The sequence below is a fragment of the Struthio camelus genome, chromosome 1, assembly GCF_040807025.1.
Source record: "Struthio camelus isolate bStrCam1 chromosome 1, bStrCam1.hap1, whole genome shotgun sequence".
Lineage (NCBI taxonomy): Eukaryota > Metazoa > Chordata > Aves > Struthioniformes > Struthionidae > Struthio > Struthio camelus.
This window is the reverse complement of record NC_090942.1, coordinates 100,133,175-100,152,516: the sequence shown is the minus strand read 5'-3', so window position 1 is coordinate 100,152,516 and position 19,342 is coordinate 100,133,175. Positions and strand designations below refer to the sequence as shown.

The following is a 19,342-nucleotide window of genomic DNA, read 5'->3' as shown; positions in this document are numbered from 1 at the left end:
TCATAGGGTTCATAAAATGTCATAATGATGTTTTCAGATTTGTTCTCTGTTTCTTGCCTGATAATTCCTATCATCCCAATTCCTACTTTCCATTTCTGCTTGTCTATACAGCATCTTCTTGTTTTTATTGCCCTGAATAATTTACTATCACTAACAAATTTGTCCTCTCATGCTTCCCTCCATTTTCTGGGACATTTTTGAATATGTTTATTTGAAAGCCCTTTGTGAGGGTGCTGGTTGAAAGCTTTTTGAAAGTCCTTTCACTGTGGTGTGAAAGGCCTTTGAAAAAGCTTGAAGTCTCACAAGTACAAAACCTGCAATTGGAGCCACCTCAGTGGGCAAACGCTTTTGCCTAAATCTCTCTGTCCTTCACTTCTCCTCTTCACAAAAATGTAAGCTAATAATGTCCTTCTTTTGCAAACTACTTTAAGGTTTGGGGGAGTAAGGATCATATAAGTACTAACCTTCAGTATTTCTTAATTTAGCCATTTCAATAACATGTTATGTGGTGAATATTTGAAAGGAGCTGTAGGAAGAGCACAAGCTGTTTTTTAGTTATATCTTGTAGCCATAATAATTAATAATTGTAAAGCAAATGTTGTCTACATTTGAAGCATGCAACTAGTACAATGGAAGAAAATTTTAATGCATCTTTGCTTTTAAAAATCCCTCAAAATTATTATATTCTTTATTTAGCATATGCTGGGTTATATTTTCTTAGGCAAGTGGGCAATTCAAGAATTGAAGAAATGAGTACACTGAAGTACACATTTAAATCAAGATCAAAATAAATTCAGACACTATTCAAATTATTACTAAAGTCAGTAAAGCAAATTCCTATAGCCTTTCCATGCTTATTCAACAATGAGGAGTTTGCCAAAGAAAGATAAAAAGATTCCATTCCCCCCACAAACAAAGTAAGCAACAATAAACCTCTTTTATTGAATGTTTGATTATCTTAAGAAAACCTGCTTGCTTTTTTAAATGTATGATGTGCTCTATCTTGTCACGGTGAGCCACAACATGTAATAAATTTTAAACCAATTTTGTCTGTGAATGCATACTATCGATTTAAATAGCATTTATTCACATTGGATTGTTTTAAGGGGGCAGTAGCTCAGCAAATAGGAAAGCTTGTGAGTCTCCACTTGCTAACTGGTGAATACCAGACCACCGAGGACAGGACTGACTTTTCTCATTCCAGTCTGAGTAAAAGGAAGTGTTCAGAAGCAGATTTGACACGAGTCTGATGTGGGAGTCATAACCGGGAGGATGCTCCCCAGCACCCTTTATCTATCAGACAAGGAAGAACCAGTGCAATTTGCTTTTTATACCGCTTTATTTCTCTATTCTTATTCGCATATGAGCCGGAAGGTGCTCAATTCTACAGTTCTGGGCCGTCTACCCTGCACAGAATGAACAAAGCTTTCTCCCTGAGTCTTCTTTGCCATCTACTATTAACATCAATACCAATTCTGCTGCAGACAGAACTTGAGCAAACTCATACTTCCTTTTTATTTTCACCTCTAGCTCTGCTGTAATTCTGCATTCTGTATCATCTGTTGTAGGCACTGCACTCAGATCATGGTCAACCAAAGCCTTGATGAGAATACAGGGAATGAAAACATTAATTACAGTGTATCAGTAGTATTCCTCCAATAATAGGTGGGAAACTCAGCAAGGAGAGTAAGGGGAATAATGTGTGAAATGCCCAGCTGCGTATGCACTTTCCAGACATTACAGTTGTCTCAATGCCAATAAATTTTGGTCAGGCCAGGAAACATATTAACTTATCCAGATAGATATTCATATGATGGCATCTTTCTTTAAACTTAAGTTTTCGATACCCGCCTAATTTGTTATGTGCCAGGTCACATCTCCTGGAATGTGCCCTGCATGGACCTGCACAGTGGAGGGTGGAAGGCGGAAGGAAGCACAGAAGTCTTTAAGCTGCCTCTTCCTGGGTGGAGAGCCTTGTTCCTCAGGGAGCACATCTTACTCTGTTCACACCAGGGTAGTACAAAAAGGCTTTTTCCTCTGCCCCCATTCTCCTCACTGGAGAAGGGTGGATTATTCTTTTGCTCTGGAGAAGGAAAATGTCTTTATTACTTCCACCTTTCATTGTGTGTGCTTTTCTTGTCAGCTGAGTTTCCACCTTCTTCGTGAGGTTATGGTGAAAAGGTAGCCATTACCCTTTCAGTCCCCTTATTATCTTTAAGTGTTTGGTTGACCGTGGTCAGTGTAGTGCCTACAAGGCTTAAATGGTACAGAATACAGAGTTCTTTAAGATCCAGCCCTATTGTAATACCAAATGCCAAATGTGTGGTCCATTTAGGGCGACTCTGTTAAGCCAATCTTTAACTAGTAAACTAGTAGGCATAGGAGTTGTTCTTATTAACAATTGAAGGATGCATTTTTAATCTCTACTTCAGAAGCTGTGGGAAACAGCCTCATGACTTGCTGCTTCTTCTGCCATCCAGCTGGCTTGCCCTTTAATTGATAGTTGCTGTATTAAAAGCCTAAAACTACTATTCTTAAATTTAGGTTTTATGGAATTTAATCATTCTATTTTTAAAACTGTACTGAAATTAATGATCCGAACAGATCAATATTTATAAACAGGGTGGTACAAACTAAATACATTAATAAGTAAAATAGACATCCTTTATATGCACATAAAACTTAATGAATCTGATGTGAATTGTAGACATCTATAATTGGAAAATAAAAGGAAAATAAAATGATTACCTCTCTCTATAAAGAAAGAGAAATTCTGGTTATTTCCAGGGAGTAGGAACGTGACGCTGATTTAGTTCTGTTGTCACACAAGTGAATTAAGAACGATTCCACTGATGTCAGTGAAGCAACATTTTCACTTAAAAGAAGTGAAAGAGCAAGACCATACCAGTAGGACACAGTATCAGTGAAGCTGGTTCTTCTGTAAGGTTGGCAAAGAGTCAGGTGAAGGTACTGTAACTGTACTTCCGAAAGCAAGGTGCCATGCTGTGCATAAGATAGCAAGTTTAACCCCTTGAAAGACTTATCAGCTCAGAGTCGAGCTCTTGGTGGCTATAGGTATTTTGGTTCTGGAGACAGCTTGGTTATACTTGGATCTGAACCCTCTGCACAGCGCTCCACAATGTAAAAACTACTCCAGAGCAAAATCACTGCTGATGTCTTTGTGTGGTCACCGTCTCCATTAAGATATATCAAAGTCTTTCATAGACATGACAAAAGCGTCACTAGATTTTGCGGTCTAAAATAAGTGGATACATGCCATATGCATTTCCTTTTTCAAGAGTACATGGGGAATATGCCTACCCTTTTGTGGGATGGACAGAAGTGGATTTCTGTCACCTTCCCATCCTTTTTCTGTTTTGGCTCCTGGAACAGATGTGTCTAGTCCCTGGGCTGCTTTATCCACGACAGTAATGACTGGGTCCCAGAGGGGGTCCTCATTGTCCCAGGCTGCCAGAGCTTTCCCCATACTTTGAAACAGGAGAAGAGAATTTGGGTGTACGTGGCTGTACCAAGTGGTACGTGGTGTCAGGTCATCAATACTGACTTTATACAGTCAGGAAATCTCCTACCAAGTATAGAGCAGGTTCAACAGAGGAGGATCTGGCTGCATAAATAGGATAAGACTAAAATATCTCCATTCCCTATAACCACAATAAAACTCATTCATTCCTGCGCCCAGGAAAAAAAGATGCAGCATTTTTTTCTCCCTTTGAGTTGCCAGATCAAGGACCTGACACTTGCTGCTGCCACATTGCACTTGTTCTTAGATAAGCCTCCAGTACTAACTAGTGAAGACTAATTTTTTTCTAAGTGGCAAGTACAGGTGTCTGTATGGAGACATCTCATTTCTTCCTAACTGCTTCAGATATACTTTGGTCCATGTTAAGCTGGTTCCACACCAAAAAGAAAAAAAAAATCTATTGTCAACAGTAATTGCCAGCAACAGATTCCCTCCCTCCTCACCTGTCCCCTAAATTGATATTAAAAATGGTTGAACTGCTAATGATGATGAGATAAACCCCTAAGGACACTTCTAAGAATACATTTATCGAGTAGAATTTTAGTCAAGCCCTTTCATGAAGGACCTAATGAGTATGCAGGAACTTGCTGCTGTAACAAAAGAGGTATCCTTGCTGTAACAAAAGAGGTATCCTTGCTTGTCTCTTCTCTGCAGACCTGTCAATACATTTTTCTATGCAACAGGGAATACAGACTCCAGAACCTTGTTTGCTTGCAACAATAAACCAGTGGTAGGCTACCGTCTAATTAAGTTTTAGATTTCCTAGCCAGGAAAAATTCATGCTTTCTCAAATTCATCCTCATCTAACTCTTACTCATTTTCTGAAAAAGCCATTTCTGAGATCCTGGTAGATGACTGCAAGACTAGACACTATATGGCTTTTTGCAGGCAAGTTCCTGAATTCTGCTTCTGGTGTTGTCAATTTAATTTAGATGATTTAAAAATACCTGAGAATCCCTGGGGGAAGTCATTTTGTGGTTCAGCGGGTTTGGCAGGGGTGCCAGTCCTGCCCAGTGTGCCAAATTACTTCCTTTTGCTTACTCCTGGGAGAGGAGATGCTGGAGCAATTGCACATATATGAGGGGTGGCACTTGATTTTTACTGTTACTAACTAGAAATTAGTACATACAGGCTTAACTCTTGCAAAGAACTTTTACTGTTTGTGTTGGATTTTAGAGTTTAAGACAGTGAGCCTATGCATTGTGCTGTGTGACTTAGTTGTTTCAATTTCCTAGTATGAACACAGGCACCAAAACATCTGTTCTTCGAATCTTACAGTTTTCAAGGTTCCCTTTCCAGCTCCTATGCAGTCTCCAGGAAAGTCTTATTCCACAGCTTCCCAGGCTCAGCTTTTAATTCTTTCTTCCTGTTGTCTTTCAACACAAAGGGAAGTTTGTGGCACCTGTAGATCTGAGTGTGACTCAGACTGAGATGACAAATGGGACAAGGAGCGATACCATCTCTATAAGTGGTCCTCATACAGACCAATGGCCAAAGTCTCTCTGTTTAGTGCAAATTTATGTGGGAAGTTTTCAAAGACCTTGCTCTATGCAAGACTACCTAACTTCTGGGATTCTTCAGCTACCCAGTGACATGAGAATCAACTCCTGTTGCAAAATTTAGCTTCAGAATTTAAGCTTTTGTATTTTTCCTTAGGTTTCCAGCTTTTCTGGTTACACAGTACCTGTATTTTTTTGTAACCTAGTGCTGTATTATCCTCCCCAGCCTACACTCTGACAGCATTCAAAAGAAGCGTGAATTTTCTCTGTTCATCTCAGCGGGGTGTGTAATGCCCCACACCTAGAACTCAACTTGCTATTTTATTCCTGCTTATTTTAGCTAATAGAGAGAGCTAGTAAGATTCTTTTAGTTTATGTTCCCAACATATGTTACATAGCATGAGTTACATTCTCTGCATAATTGTTCAATGCACTAACAGGTATTGGAAGAGTGGGAGTGGAAGAATGAGTAAGAAATTTCAGCCTATCTGACAAGTTGTTTTTGCCTTTACTCAAAAAAGGCAGTAGAAAGAGAAGCTATATCACAACTGCTTCCTGAGGAGGATCAAGCCATCTACCTTGTTCCTGGTTTGATTAGACTAACCCAGTGTTTCAGCTTCTAGCTTCCAAAATTGATTTACCTATTTTTCATATGTAATTCTGCAGCACAAGTGACAGAAAATAGACTGTGCTAAAATGCTTAAGTTTACTCTGTCTGATAGTAAAATAAAGACACAGTGGCTGACTAATTAAAGGTCTGTTCTAAATATATTCTGAAAAATGTCACAAACATTAACATTGCTCTTCACAGGGTCTCATCCCAGAATTTAAATCCAAAGACACAGAAGAGCTGTCTGCATTTCCCATACTGTAAAAAACTTTAGACTTGTGTCACCCAATTAGGTATCAGTCTTTACCTTGGTTCCCCCAGGTCCAATGAGAAATAAGACAATGATTACTGCTGGCCCATGGATGTTGTCTATGGGTGTACCCCTGTTGCTACGACCTAATTAAGTAATAACAAACTCTATGAATATCTGATCTAGTTATATTCAGTGTTAACACTGACAAGACCACAGGGCTCTACAGCTCTTTTATAAGTAGAGGAAAGATCAGAATTTTCTATTTCCGCCTGTCATTTTTTTCCAAAGACACTCAAGAATCAATTGGGTTTTAAGTGTGTCACGTTCCAGCTTCACCATATCATTTGCGGTAGAGTTTCTTGAGATATGAAAATGCGCAATTTCTTCTCAATTTGAACATTCTTTCCTTGCATGCAAGGAAGTTGCAGACGTCCAGATTGGGAAAACAGCCTAGCACATACCATCTATGTCTATCAGGAATTTGTTACTTTCAGTCAGTGTACAGAGCTGAAATCTGAAGTCTTCAGAGCTCACCTGATTCAACTCCAGTTGACTGCTACTCTAAATAAATAAAATGATTTTACTCTAGGAGGCCTTAGGAGATTAATTTGATTTCATTACCATTGTAAGGACTTCTGATGATGTGAACAGCCCATATTCCTTTTACATCACCTCTCTCAGTAATCTCTTTCCAGGAGAATAAGAAGAATTTGTATTTTATGTTACTCGTATCATGATTTGAATGACTGGGAATGCAGAACATGCCTTTGCTTTTGTCTGTTCTTGCTAGGAGTCCCTTTGTAATCAGACACTTACTCTCATCGACTGTAAAGGAAGAAAAAGAGCCCTTGACATAGAAGACGGGACTAATGAGAAGAGTCAGGTGAACAAACAGGTCTTGGAGAAACGGCTGGGTATGAGAAATAGGATAAAGCAAGGTACAAAGCAAGGGCAAGGAGACCATCCTGGGCGGGATTGTACATCAGCCTGGAGGTTGCTGCTGCATTGTCCAGGCAGTGTGTGCTTTTGGGCACAAGGGGAGCAAGCCCAGTGAAATGGCCATGCTCTCGATGTAGAGACCTTTTGACTGAAAGGTCTGAGAGAGTCTTATTTCATCTTGAAGGGAAACACTCAAAGCAGCCTGAGCATCCTCAGAGTAAGGAACTGACTCAACCATGTATCAGGTTGCAATGTGTATTATCCCTGCAAAACAATCAGCAGGCGTTTGTTTTCTGTGCCATAAAAGACCAAGCAAATATATCATTATTATTACTATTATTTTTATTGTTTTACATGTTAAGCTGGTATTGGGGGACTGTGAATATTTTTTTCAAAGAAGGAAGTGGCAAAGAAGATTAAGTGATCTAATAATTTGTAATAACGAGTACTGCATTTGTGTGTACTGAAGAATGTTATATTCTGGCTTTTGGGACTATGTATGCATTTTATAGGGGAATAAATAAATAATCATTTGTGGCTTCAAAATGTAACAGTCTTCAGGGGGGAAGGGGAGAGAAATGAATGCTGATTCAAAAGGGAACTACTGTTCCAATTTGCTATAATTTTAACAAGAAGAGATCTGTTGAATGCGTTCAGGAGAACAATGTGTAGTTAAAAACTACTTCAAGTTAAGTACTGGCTTGATTTTTTTCTCTTTATTCTTGGATCTGATTATGAGCCATCTAGAGAAGTAATGGGAAATTATTGAAAGTTTTCCAAATTCCGGACCTTTTTTAAAGGTAACAAGAAGGAGCCTTAGTTTTTTGATACTTTTATATCTTGCTTCAGTTTCTGAAACTGGATGAACTTCCCTATGCAGTTCACTTCTGAACTATCACTGCAAATCAGAGCTATTACTGCAATTTATGGCCAATTTATGGGATATTGATTTACCTGTGCCAAATGATAACATATGCTAAGAGTAGTCCCCTAGGGTCAGTGGAAATACATGTGCAATAAAATGCTACTTAGAGTTTCAAAGTCTGGCCTTACTACAATAAAATGGGTTCATCTGAAAAATGTTCCAGTGTTTAAGAATTATTCATAGTCTGCATTTTGAGGAAAAACATGTAGAATTACTCATAATGAAAATATGGTTGAAACTTTTTGCTGGATATGAAAAGCTTCCTGTTTGCTTTGGGAATGAGAAGGGATTGTAAGTCTTTCACCTCCCTTACTGAGAAGCAGTAATTCGTGTGAATAGTCAGTGATACTGGTCACAAAAGGGAGTCAAGTCCTCTTCTGGCCTTAGTAATTATAGGTCATATTTGGCCCTGCTTTAAAGCAGATCTTCTCGTTGCAGGAGGTATACTGCTGACTAGTGGTATGAAATTCAGCTTCCAGTTGCTTTAGTGAGTTCTTATAAGAAATAACTGTGATTGTAGTAGTCTTCAGAAAGACATTTTTGGCCTGTTCTAGGCATGAAAAACAACCTGCCTTGCAGGGAATGTTTGGCCTTCCGGGTTAAATGCCAGTCTAGATTCTCTGGCCTAAAAAGTGCTACTAAGCTGGCCAGAAAATTATATTATATTCTGAGAAAACTATATCATCATCTTTCTAATTCCTGTTAACAAGACATCTAGCTTTCAGTGAAGTTAATAACACAGATTGAATAGCAAGGAACAAGGCAGCAAGTCCTCTTTTCCACCGTAAAAAGGACAAAATTATTCTCAGATGTGGTAGAGAAGAGGTTTCCTACAGAAGGCAGATGTGGAGTGTAAAAGTGACTGGACTGTGGGCATTGATGTGGGAAGATCAAGTTATCAGTGTTGCAACCACACTGCCTCATCTAGGTTGCAAATAGAGAAATTCTAGGACCTGCATACCCTGACTGTCCACTGAATGCGTTGCAGGACACCACCTAGGACTGCACCATCTCTGGACCATATTCAGATTTCCAGGGGAAAAACATCTAGATATTTGAGCTGGAGGAGAGCTAGTACCACTGCAAAGGATTCTCTGATCTGTGGACAGTGAAGCATTACGAGTGCAGGGTGCATTATAGAGCACTCGTGTCCTGCGTTTTAGACCTTGACAAAATTACTGTGAATGACATTATCCTTCTGAACACTTCCAGGTGGAGTGCCCTGAAGCCTGAATGCAGTCAGTCAGCTCTAGAGGGGAATGCCACCTGCAGAAAGGATGAGAACCATCTGCATCATGGGGCCTGGGGGCCATGGACCACTGTCTGAGGTGGGTGTCATTAGCAGTGCAGCCTGTAGCACTGCACTGCCACTAGATTGCTGGCTGGCAAGTATCTGGAAAGCATGTTAGCAAAATTCTCATTAACATCATGGAAAATTACTGCACTGCAGAGAAAAACTACTATCAAGCATACTTCCTCTCCTATCACACTGGCATGCAGAGATCTTATTAACGATCGTGCAGATACGAGGAGTGTCTACCACCGCTTTGTGTGGTTTATATGTAGTTGTTTAGCTGATACCTCACTGTATGGCTGTTCTATCTTCTAAGAGGACACTGACATTTTGTGGTTAAAGATTAATTCACTGCATGGCTGCACTTGCACATGCCCTTCCCTCTTCAGAATTCCTTGTGGATGTTTATTTTCCACTTCTGAAATGTTATGTTGCCTTTTGAGAAAGAAGTGCTAGCAGGAGTTGGTACATACAGCCTCCAGGTGAAGTATTTATCATTTTAGGCTATAGAGAGTGAAGGCAACATTTGTTGAAAGTACCAGATATGAGCTGTTGAATGAGAAGATAGCAGTGACAGTTCCAGAGGGGGAGGTATACCCACTGCCTGCCAGAAATAAAATGAATTTTGTCACCACATGCACAGAAGTGAGAGTCCTAGCCATTAGCTAATACTAGAGTCCAGGGCTCCTTCCAGGTGTCCAGAGCACAAGGGACTCAGTAGAGATGGATATCACAAAGCAAGAGACAAAAGGCCAAATTCAGCACTTTTGTATACTCCCTTTAACTCAGATTAATTCCAGTCATGTCAGGGGAAACATTCTTGTCAGTGTTATTAATGGCAATATTTGACTCAAACTTTGGAAAGCAAGGTTAGTCTTTGACACAGTAAATATTCAGTTTTCTATTTACCTTTTTCATGTTAATGTTTTGAAGTTTATACTGTAGTAAATAATGTAATAGTACATTTTTATTAGATTGAGTAGACAGTTTTACACTCGGTTATTAGCTGTTTAGACATTGGTAAATGGGCTATTCTCAGGGATGCTGATCTTTGGATATCCCTTTTCTCCCCACATGCACATTCCAAATCACAAACCATTTCCCTTCTTTAAATCTTATTTTTCCAATCGTCTTTTTTTTTTTTTTTTTTTTTTAGCAAACAGCAGATTTGCTTTGTGTGTACAGGTTTTGGGGGCATTGCTTTTGTTTTGGATAGCATGCATGATTATTGTATTAATGTTCAGAAGACGCAGTCTTCATGATTCTTCCTCACTGCCCCCAAAACAGGATGTATGAATTAGTACACAGTAATATATAAGGAACTTTTTCAGCGGTTTATATGATTGGTGCAGAGCTAACACAGAGCCTTCCAGAAACTCTTGGTGGGACCCTGAAATGATCATCATAGATGAGTGACTGATTGCAGAGCTGAATCAATCTGTGATTACATTACATTACAATATAAAGGCCAGTCTCTGCAACCCCTTATTCATGCAAGCAATCCTAATGGAGACAGAGTTAAGAAAGAGAAGAAAACTGAAATCATCAAATTCCTTTCAAACATAAAAAATATCCTCAGGAGTGAAGGGGTTAATGCCTTAAAGGCTGCATCTCCCTGCCTGCCATTTTCCATCAACTGTATGCACTGTGAAATTAAAAGAGTTAATTTAATAGTTGCTTAAAGTTTTACATGAAAGTAACCCCTGGAAAGCGCAGTCCCAAAATCCTGCAGGTGTTACTGACTCATGCTGCAGTTCAGACAGGATATTTCTTCCAGTAAGCTGTTTAACTTTGAAAGACTACTGAAAAATTCCTTAACTGAGAGTGGCTTTTACAGATGAATAATTTACAGCATACCAGCCTTAAACTTTTACTCGAAAACACAATATAACCTGTTGTTATGTTTTTAATGTCTAAAAAGTGTAATTGTAATTTGCCCATGTTTCCATCATTATCCCCACTTCAGCCTAAAACTATGGAAATAAGAAATGGTGCCTTCAAAAGACAGAGAAATATATGACAGAAATGAAGGCAGGAGTATACATAGTGAACTGGGTGAAGTATCTGAAAACCATTTATGAATCTGGGCATAAACTGAAAGTATATATTTAATTAAGTCTGCCCCTATGCAAAACATTTAAGCCTGTGCTCAACTTCAAAGCTGTGGTCAAGTTCTACTGATGTTAATGGGAAAGGTGCATCCCAGCTGAGGAGCATGAAGCAAGCAGGGCTGATGCAAAGCCCACTGATGTCAGAAGATGTGGATAGGACCCTTATTTAGAGAGTTTGCTAAAACAGGGCCTTGGTTATTCCTTCCACAGTGCCCTAATGCACTCCTAACAATGATAGGGCAGTGTTCAGGTAAAAGAAATAGAGAGAACGTGGTCTTTGTCCTACCTGACTTGGGATGTTGGACAGGGAATGGAGAAACATTTGAAGTACGTTTCAGTGGGATACGTATCTGGCATTTCTTTCCCCTTTGCTGGTCACTGTAATAGTGAGAGTATTGTTGCTCTCTAGGCCCTCTGCTTTTCAGGAGGCTCTTTCCAGGCATCCCTAACTATTGCCACTGGTGAGCTTCTCCTTAGGTGGAGTTAAAGGAAAATAGGAACTCTTCAATTTCAAGAGCATCCTTGGGGTGCGTGAGAGGTACTGAATAATTCAGGAGATGGAAGGTGGGCGTCGGAAGAGCAAGGTCATTTAAAATACATAGGTTTTTTTTTAATTGACAAAATCTACATATATAAGTATGGGAGGATTCAATTTCAGGCACTAAAGGTGTCATTTCAGTTATTAAGGGCATAACAAGACTTGTCATGAGTGGAAGGAAGAGTCTGGCTCTCAGTCTTTCCAATGCCCTTCTATTTTAGGAACAGGTAAGGAAAGATTGCTATTGGATGCTAGTACCAGGGTCTGAGGGGAGTGCATGCATTTAGGGATTTTTATAGTGAGTGTGTCTGAGACTATATGTTGCCTCAGTATTGGTCCTGAAAACCTTAAGCTGGAAACAATATAAAGCTTCCCCTCTACTTCTCAAAGAGGCTTTAAAGCAGACTTCTGAACGTGCACGTATTGGACCCTTGTTGCTGAGCATGGGGAGAACTACAGGAGATTCAGGGATGCAGAGCTATGACATAGGTGACAGGTTTCGAAACAAGCCACAAGGAGTTAAACAGCAGTGGCACATTTAAAGTGGTTTCCCACTGGAATGTTGCAAATCCTGAAGCGTCTCTCAGCCTCTCACACACAGAGACAGATACGAGATGTACAGACTGATACAAAGCCAGGCAACCTGGCCAGGATTTGGCAGCCTCAGGAGTGGTTTTAGATATTATTTTTCATTTCTGTTCCCATAAATTCCCCTAAAGCTTCAGGCATCCCTGAGAAACTACAGTAAAAAGGACTGTGTGTTTTCCATAGGACCCATGGCTCTATGGGAGAACTGACTACGCAGCATGGAGGAAATCCCGTCATGAGTGGAGAGAAAAATGGGAAAACTTAGGGGGCAAAATGTCATAGAAATAGACTGCTCCTTAGGCATGTATAATTTCCAGTCATTGACCGGTAGACAGCGATAGTGGCAGGTTCAAGCAGAGATGACTAAGCTGCGTTTGCTCAAATGTAGTAGTCTTGATTCAGGAAATTCATTCAGACATTCATAGCGATGGAAAACTGTGAAATCCTGGCACTGGCATGTTAGTAGGAAGGCTTTGTCTTCCTTCTTGCAATGTACCCTCCTCCATTGCTGAAGCCCAAATAACAATGGGGATAAATGGTTGTTATTACAAGACTGGGCTTTATATGCCTGGTGCAACAGTAATGAGGAAAACTAACATAGAAGCAGAAGCCTGATGAAAGCCATTGCAATGCTGGCTATTCTTTGTGGAGTGCCACATTCTCAACTGCATTTTGCAAAATATTTGATAATCTTGTACCTACCTCTGTGTTTATGTGAGAGACGTGCTCTTTCTTTTTGACTGGATATTCCTGTTTATTGTATGACTTCATGTGCTTCCTACAGCTTTGGAAACACCAAAGAGCACCCTGTGCTCTAGCATGCAAAAGTTTATGGATTTTTAATATATGGAGAAACACCCCTGCCCCCTCACTGCCCGCCCCCACAAAACCCCAACAGTTAAAAAAAAAAGAAAAAAAAAACAGAAAACCAAAAAAAACCCAAAACGTCTCAGGCTTTTAGAGTTCCTTCTTTGATTTCACCTCTGGAAAAAAGGGATGTGTGGTTGAAAACCAGGCAGAAAAGAGAGAGAGGGGAAAAAATATGCTCCTAAAATGTTTTGAAGGATAGAAATTATCTGCTTTGTGAGCTGTGTGCTGCAAATTCAGTCTGGGCATTAGTATCCAAATTACCTCTTCCTTTTATCTAACATAAAAAACATTGTCACACTCCTAACTAATGTTTCATTTTTGTCTGTAGATGCAATATTCGGTGCTTAATTGGGCCAATAATTATTCATGCATTAGTATGAACTTTTTGGAGTATAATGGTAGCTTGTTAAATGTATAATTATTACCACTGAAAATTAGCAAACTTTTTTTCTGTGCATCACTGGCCCTCTAGAAAAATAAAAAAAGAATTTACAATACTGGAGAGTGGAATTTAACCCCATTTCCTAATACTTTATTTTTAATATGGGTAGCTCTCACATCTCCTCACACAACTTGGATTAAGACTGAACATTTGACCTTGCTCAGGTAAAAGTCTCGATATATTGTAATCTTGGATACTTAGTTGGGCTCCTTTCTTAGAAGATGCTGTTTTAAACTTCCTGCTAATTATTACCTTTCTGTTGTCTTTGCAACATAAAAATTGTGTCCTTTATGTCATTGTTGTGAAAACCTTTAAGCCTCCTTTGAGGCAAACCGATTATGTGTGCAATTGTTGCCTTTTTTTTTTTTTCTTCCCTCTGGAAATTCAAATAGCAAGCTTTTGATTCTGCAGATGAAACTTGCTGTGCAGAAGGGGTATTTTTTGGTTTTGTTTGTTTTAAGCTGTACACCTGATGCGTATTTTCCATTTCACTTTAGAAATTTGAATGACAAAATGTTTCAGCAGACTTGAAGATAAAATGCTCATTCCTGCTAAACATTTTGCAAGTACTTCTCTAGCCTGAACTCTTCATTTTATTGCTGTGTGTGAATAATGTGTTGCATATAAATTTTTATGTGTGTGTAAATATAGAGGAAGGTATCTATCTATGTATGCTCCTTATACATACAATTTACGCATACACATATTCTTTAATATAACATTAAATACAGAAACGTATGGGATACAACATTTTGGCTTCACTATTATTCACTCTGAAGTTAAGCATTTTTGAAACTCAGGTATATCATGTAATCATAACTCAGGTCCCATGAATTTTCCAGTCTTTAGCTGTGCGATCATGCTTTACTTCTCAGATGATACATCCAAGTGCAGCTTCATCTAGCTACTTAGAAGTAGAACTATTTTAAAAACAGATATTTCTCCAGTCCCTCCCCCAGAAGCTTAATCTTGATGTTATCTGAAGTCAAGGAAAGCATTCTTACTACCTTCAGTGATGCAGGATATGGCACAACGCTCCCTGAGCTATTCCAGCCTCTTTGCTAATGTGGCTTAAATGTGGTACCTCAGACCTTGAATTTTCACACTTTCCCTTCTTTGTTTCAAAGAAAAAATGGTATTTGCATGAATTTTGTTTTCAATCTTTTATTCTTTTTTAATAAAAATGGTTTATGGAAGAACACTTATTGGGCCTACAGGTCAATTTCTTTCTGATACCACAGAAGTCTTGCATATGTACTCAGCATGATGCACGGTAAGGTGATAGTTGAAAGAATTACTATCCATTTTTTTCATGGGAAATTAGGTTATTCATAGGGCTTTTTATTTGGTTTGTTTTGTTAATATAAACCTTCTGAGGTGAAATTTCATTTTCATTAAAAAAAACAATAAGTAAAAACGATTCAAAAAAAATATTTTAATGGGACTGTTTCACATTGGTCCTCTGTAGAAGTGGTAAATGAATCAGTTAAGCCCAGAGAAGAGAATGGTGGTCTTATCTTCCTATTTAGACTGCATTTTCATAGTGTCCTCCATTGCATCACAAAGAGAGATTATATCACATGAAGTCATGAGCATCCATCTAGAGTTTTCCTGATTTTTGAAGCTAGCTAGATTGAAAAAACAGTTTGGACCCCTACAAAAAAGCCTATTATAAAATTTGAATCTAGATTTAAACTTGGATTGCTAATCTGAATGAAATTGTTGGGACTTGTGAGGTGACATCTAAATATAGTTCTTCCCTAACCAAGTTACAAAACATATAAAAAGAAATAAACTAAAAGAGAATGATCAAGAAAAGGAATTGAAAGCTGAATAGTTCCCTGTTGTATTAGAGTGGTAATAACCTTTTGTTGCCTTGATTTAATGCTTTTTAAATTGGGAATATCGTGGTGGTTTCTGATGTTTACGTAGCACTTAACAGATAATTAGGATTGCCTACATGCTAAGCCTTTCACCCATGCGCGATACTGTAATAGCAATAGCTAGATCTGCATATCAACACAGTATACGACCACAATGTTTACATGCTTCATCTGGAACAAGAAAGCGTGTTATCTTCATTTTCCCGTAACCAATTTCCTTTCTTCTGCTTAGACTGTATAAACTTAGAAGAGCTGGTATATGGAGCCACAATGTAGTGGAGGTTTTGGGTCTAAAGATATCCTGAAATGAGATAGCTTTATTTCTGTGACAATTGGATATAGAGTCCGAAGGTCAGTGGATTCAGTCCATTGGGAGGATCATTGGTATCCCTAGTAAAAACTGGGCTTTGATAGGAAACTTGATGAGTCTGTTGCTCCTTTGATCTCTGTTTGCATAACTTGATCCAGTGAAATTAAAATCATGTTTCTAAATACAACAGTGCTGGAATACTAAATACTGTATGTAACTACAGCACTGCATTTCCCTCTTTTTTTTTTTTGGCCTAAGTGTGATATACCAGAAAAAAGATAACAGGACGTTCTTTTTAATTCCTTCAGCTTTGCATGTTCTTTGGGAGAGTGGGTCCTCTGAAAGGCATTTGACTCTAGGAGATTATGTTTACACAGATGTGGCTGGAATTGTGTGCTTGTATCACTATGCTGAGCTCAAGTTAATGTATGCTGCCTCTTGGTATGCCTTGGCAATTTGGTTCAGCACTGCTTCTAGTTCAGAGCTGGCTCATGTCTGGTTCATGTCCTCATTCATGGGAAGAGTGAAAGTTATCTGCCTGCAACGATATGACAAATCCCACAGCTATCACAGAAGTTTGTTACTGAGCTGGTATAACTTGGCGCTATGACTGATGGCCTGACTTCGACTTGAATCAGTGTGAAAGGATTATTAGTTGTTGCTATCAGATGTTCTTGGGAGTCAGGGATATATACATTAAAGCATTACTTCCTTTAGTGAGAGACATAAAGGAAAATTATGTTTCATCTGTTGCATTTTTACTCCAGAAAGATGCCACAGCAATAACAAAAACACTTCTGAGGAAGTAATGTAAACAACATATGAGATAAATAGCCAACAATGCTGTAAAGCTAATCAATAATATATTTTTATTTGGATTGAAAATGAAGAAATCTTCCTTTTCATTTCTTGCAATCACAAATTCTTTTCTTTTTTTAAACAGTGATGAGAGCAATTCACATCTGCCAAAAGCAAATGATGTGTTGGCTTACTGTAAATTCCTTGTCAAGTCCAGGTAAGTGTAAAAATGTTAAATGTAACAACTATTAATCAATTTAACATACCAGAAGAGTGAAACTGTTCCATGTGATGAAAATGCTCCTTTTTTCCCATGGTCAGAATACGCTTTTCAAGTGCGACTACTTTACTACTGATCAATGACGAAGCGGACAAGATGAATTTCATATTCATTCTCCATTGTTGCAAATCATTTTAATTACTTCTGCAAAGGGTAATTGGCACAACCAGCAGAGGTTAACAGATCATCTGAGAGCATTTATTTTGCCCATTTATCTACTTTTGAAGTGCCAATATTAAAATATTTTATTTTTTGTTACAATATTTTATATATACATTACAATAAATATAAGTGTTTTCTAGAGGAACTTGTGACCTCAGGGTTCACAAATTAATACATTTGTTCTGGCAACTAAAGCAAAACTGAATGTTAATGCAACATTTCAAATAATACCATCCGAAGTCTTTTGTGAAAACAATACTTTTGTGTTGCAGCATAGGACTGTTTTTATGTAATGAGAAAGCATAATGTTCTCAATAAATATTGAAGTTCTTGGCCTCCTGCTGAGCATTTGATATTGAAGTGTACCTAGTTACAGACTTTGAAATTGATGCCCCTTTTCATTCTGGGCTGAATTTGCACCTTTGCTACAGTAATTTCACTTTGCCTCTCTGCACATAATTATTGTGAGGCTGATTCAATAGGAGAAGAATAAAGAGAGATAGAAAGTTCTGCCTGAACAGCAGGTAAGGTTGTATTATTTTAATGAAGCTTGAAAGTTTGCTAAGAAACTAAACCAGTAAACTTTCCAAAATGCCAAAGCAGGATTTCAGGCAGTTGTTTTCTGGTTTTCTGTTATCCTCACAGTATTTGGAGCGAAATTCTTGTGATGTGAACTAATTATCACTAGTATTAAAGAAAGCAGAATCTTGGCCTTTGTCATCTATTCCACAACAAAGTAAGAAAATCGTGTTAAGCACCTTTAGCATCCAAGCACTTATGGTGCTGATGCGGATACCTGAGTAAGGAAATGCAGCAAGGGTGGGAGATGAAGGGCTTATATCTTCCTACCTCTCAACTCAGTATCAGTTCCTCCTTATGCACTCCTTCTGAGAACTCTGATTTAGCTTCCAAGGCAGATGAGCTCAAGAAGGGGACTGGCTCTTTCCACTCAGCACTGAGTCGTTGTAAATCATAAGTAGCTATAATCTTTTCCTCTGTGAAAGTATATATATTTTAGAGTGAAGATTTTAGTGCTAAAGGGTCTTCAGGACATGAACATTTTGCATTGGGATGATTAGCAACTCCAGCAGATGTTCACGAGCTGGGCAGAGCCCTAGCCCCTTGGAAAGGGTTGGAATATAGGCATTCTGAGGATGCGCTAATTCAGAAACTCTCCTAGATTTGGAGGATGGTGGCGGTCCCTCAGAGGTCTTCTGTTCTTCTGGTATTCTCTGAGAGCGCCCTGCATGGCCTGTGCAGGAGAGAGTCTGACCACAGGCAGAGTCCTTCTGAGAGAGTTGTTTACATGAAGGAAGTTCTTTCGATCAAGTTAAGAGCAGTGCATTTCTCATTCATGAAACTTTTGCCTCTTTACAGTGAATGGGAGTTCTGCTGTTGTCTATGCAGTGTGGATGGTATTTTACCCCCAAATCTACGATAAGCTAAGTGGATGAGGTCAGATAGAAATATGAGAACTGACTATTCCACAGAAGTTAGTGGGCACACGGGAATTGTTAGGGTTTTGGGAAGGAAAGTTTTCCAAGATACATAGGAAAGCAAAGCATCTGACCCCCATTTCAGCTGAAACTAGCTACTTAATTTCTCCTTTGTGTAATAACAGATCTATCCCTCTGTTTTTATTATGGCTTGTTCAATGTAAGAACAATAAAAGTATACACAGAGGCCCAGATACTCAGGCACTGTAGTGTCCATTGCCTTCAAGATCTGCTGAAAAATCAAAACAAAAGCATGCACAGAGGAGCCTTCAAACATGATCTATAATTAACTTTTAAAAAACAGTCTCTGTCCCAATTCAGATCCTTGTATTATATGACACAGTGTAAACTGGCATATCACCGCTGATGTTACCAGACTTGCATCAATCACCAACTTGAGTATTTTGTGCTTTGGGTCACTGGTGCCAGAGGTGTAAAATGAAATTCTAGATGGTGCTGGGTTTTGGCATGGTGAAACCAGAGTCTTTTCAGTTCTCATCAGATTTCTTTTTTAGGACACAACAACCCTTCCAGAACTTTACTTTGATTTTATTTCTTGGCTCAGAAAAGAGGTAGAGTGGCCAAACCTATGATGACAGATTATTATATGAAGTTGGTATCACTTAAGATTATCTGTAAGTCTCTTCTCCTAGTACTGTTGATATTCAGGTTTCCTACATGTATTTTTTTGGGATGTATCTTCTTTAGACATTAATACTTTCAATGGTACAGAATATGTTCCCAATTTCTTTTTAGTAAGCAGAAGAAATAATGCAAGCCTGTGTCTATGGAAAAATACTACC

The 19,342-nt window shown here is 38.7% G+C and overlaps 1 long non-coding RNA gene across 1 annotated transcript in view; it reads left to right on the top strand.

The window, feature by feature from the left end:
* Positions 1-19,342, top strand: part of LOC104144227 (uncharacterized) — a 104,469-nt gene that overhangs the window by 29,049 nt on the left and 56,078 nt on the right. The window contains exons 2-3 of the long non-coding RNA XR_694080.2: positions 8,980-9,095; positions 16,747-16,818. This is a non-coding gene — a long non-coding RNA (uncharacterized lncRNA). The remainder of the gene's footprint in view (positions 1-8,979; positions 9,096-16,746; positions 16,819-19,342) is intronic.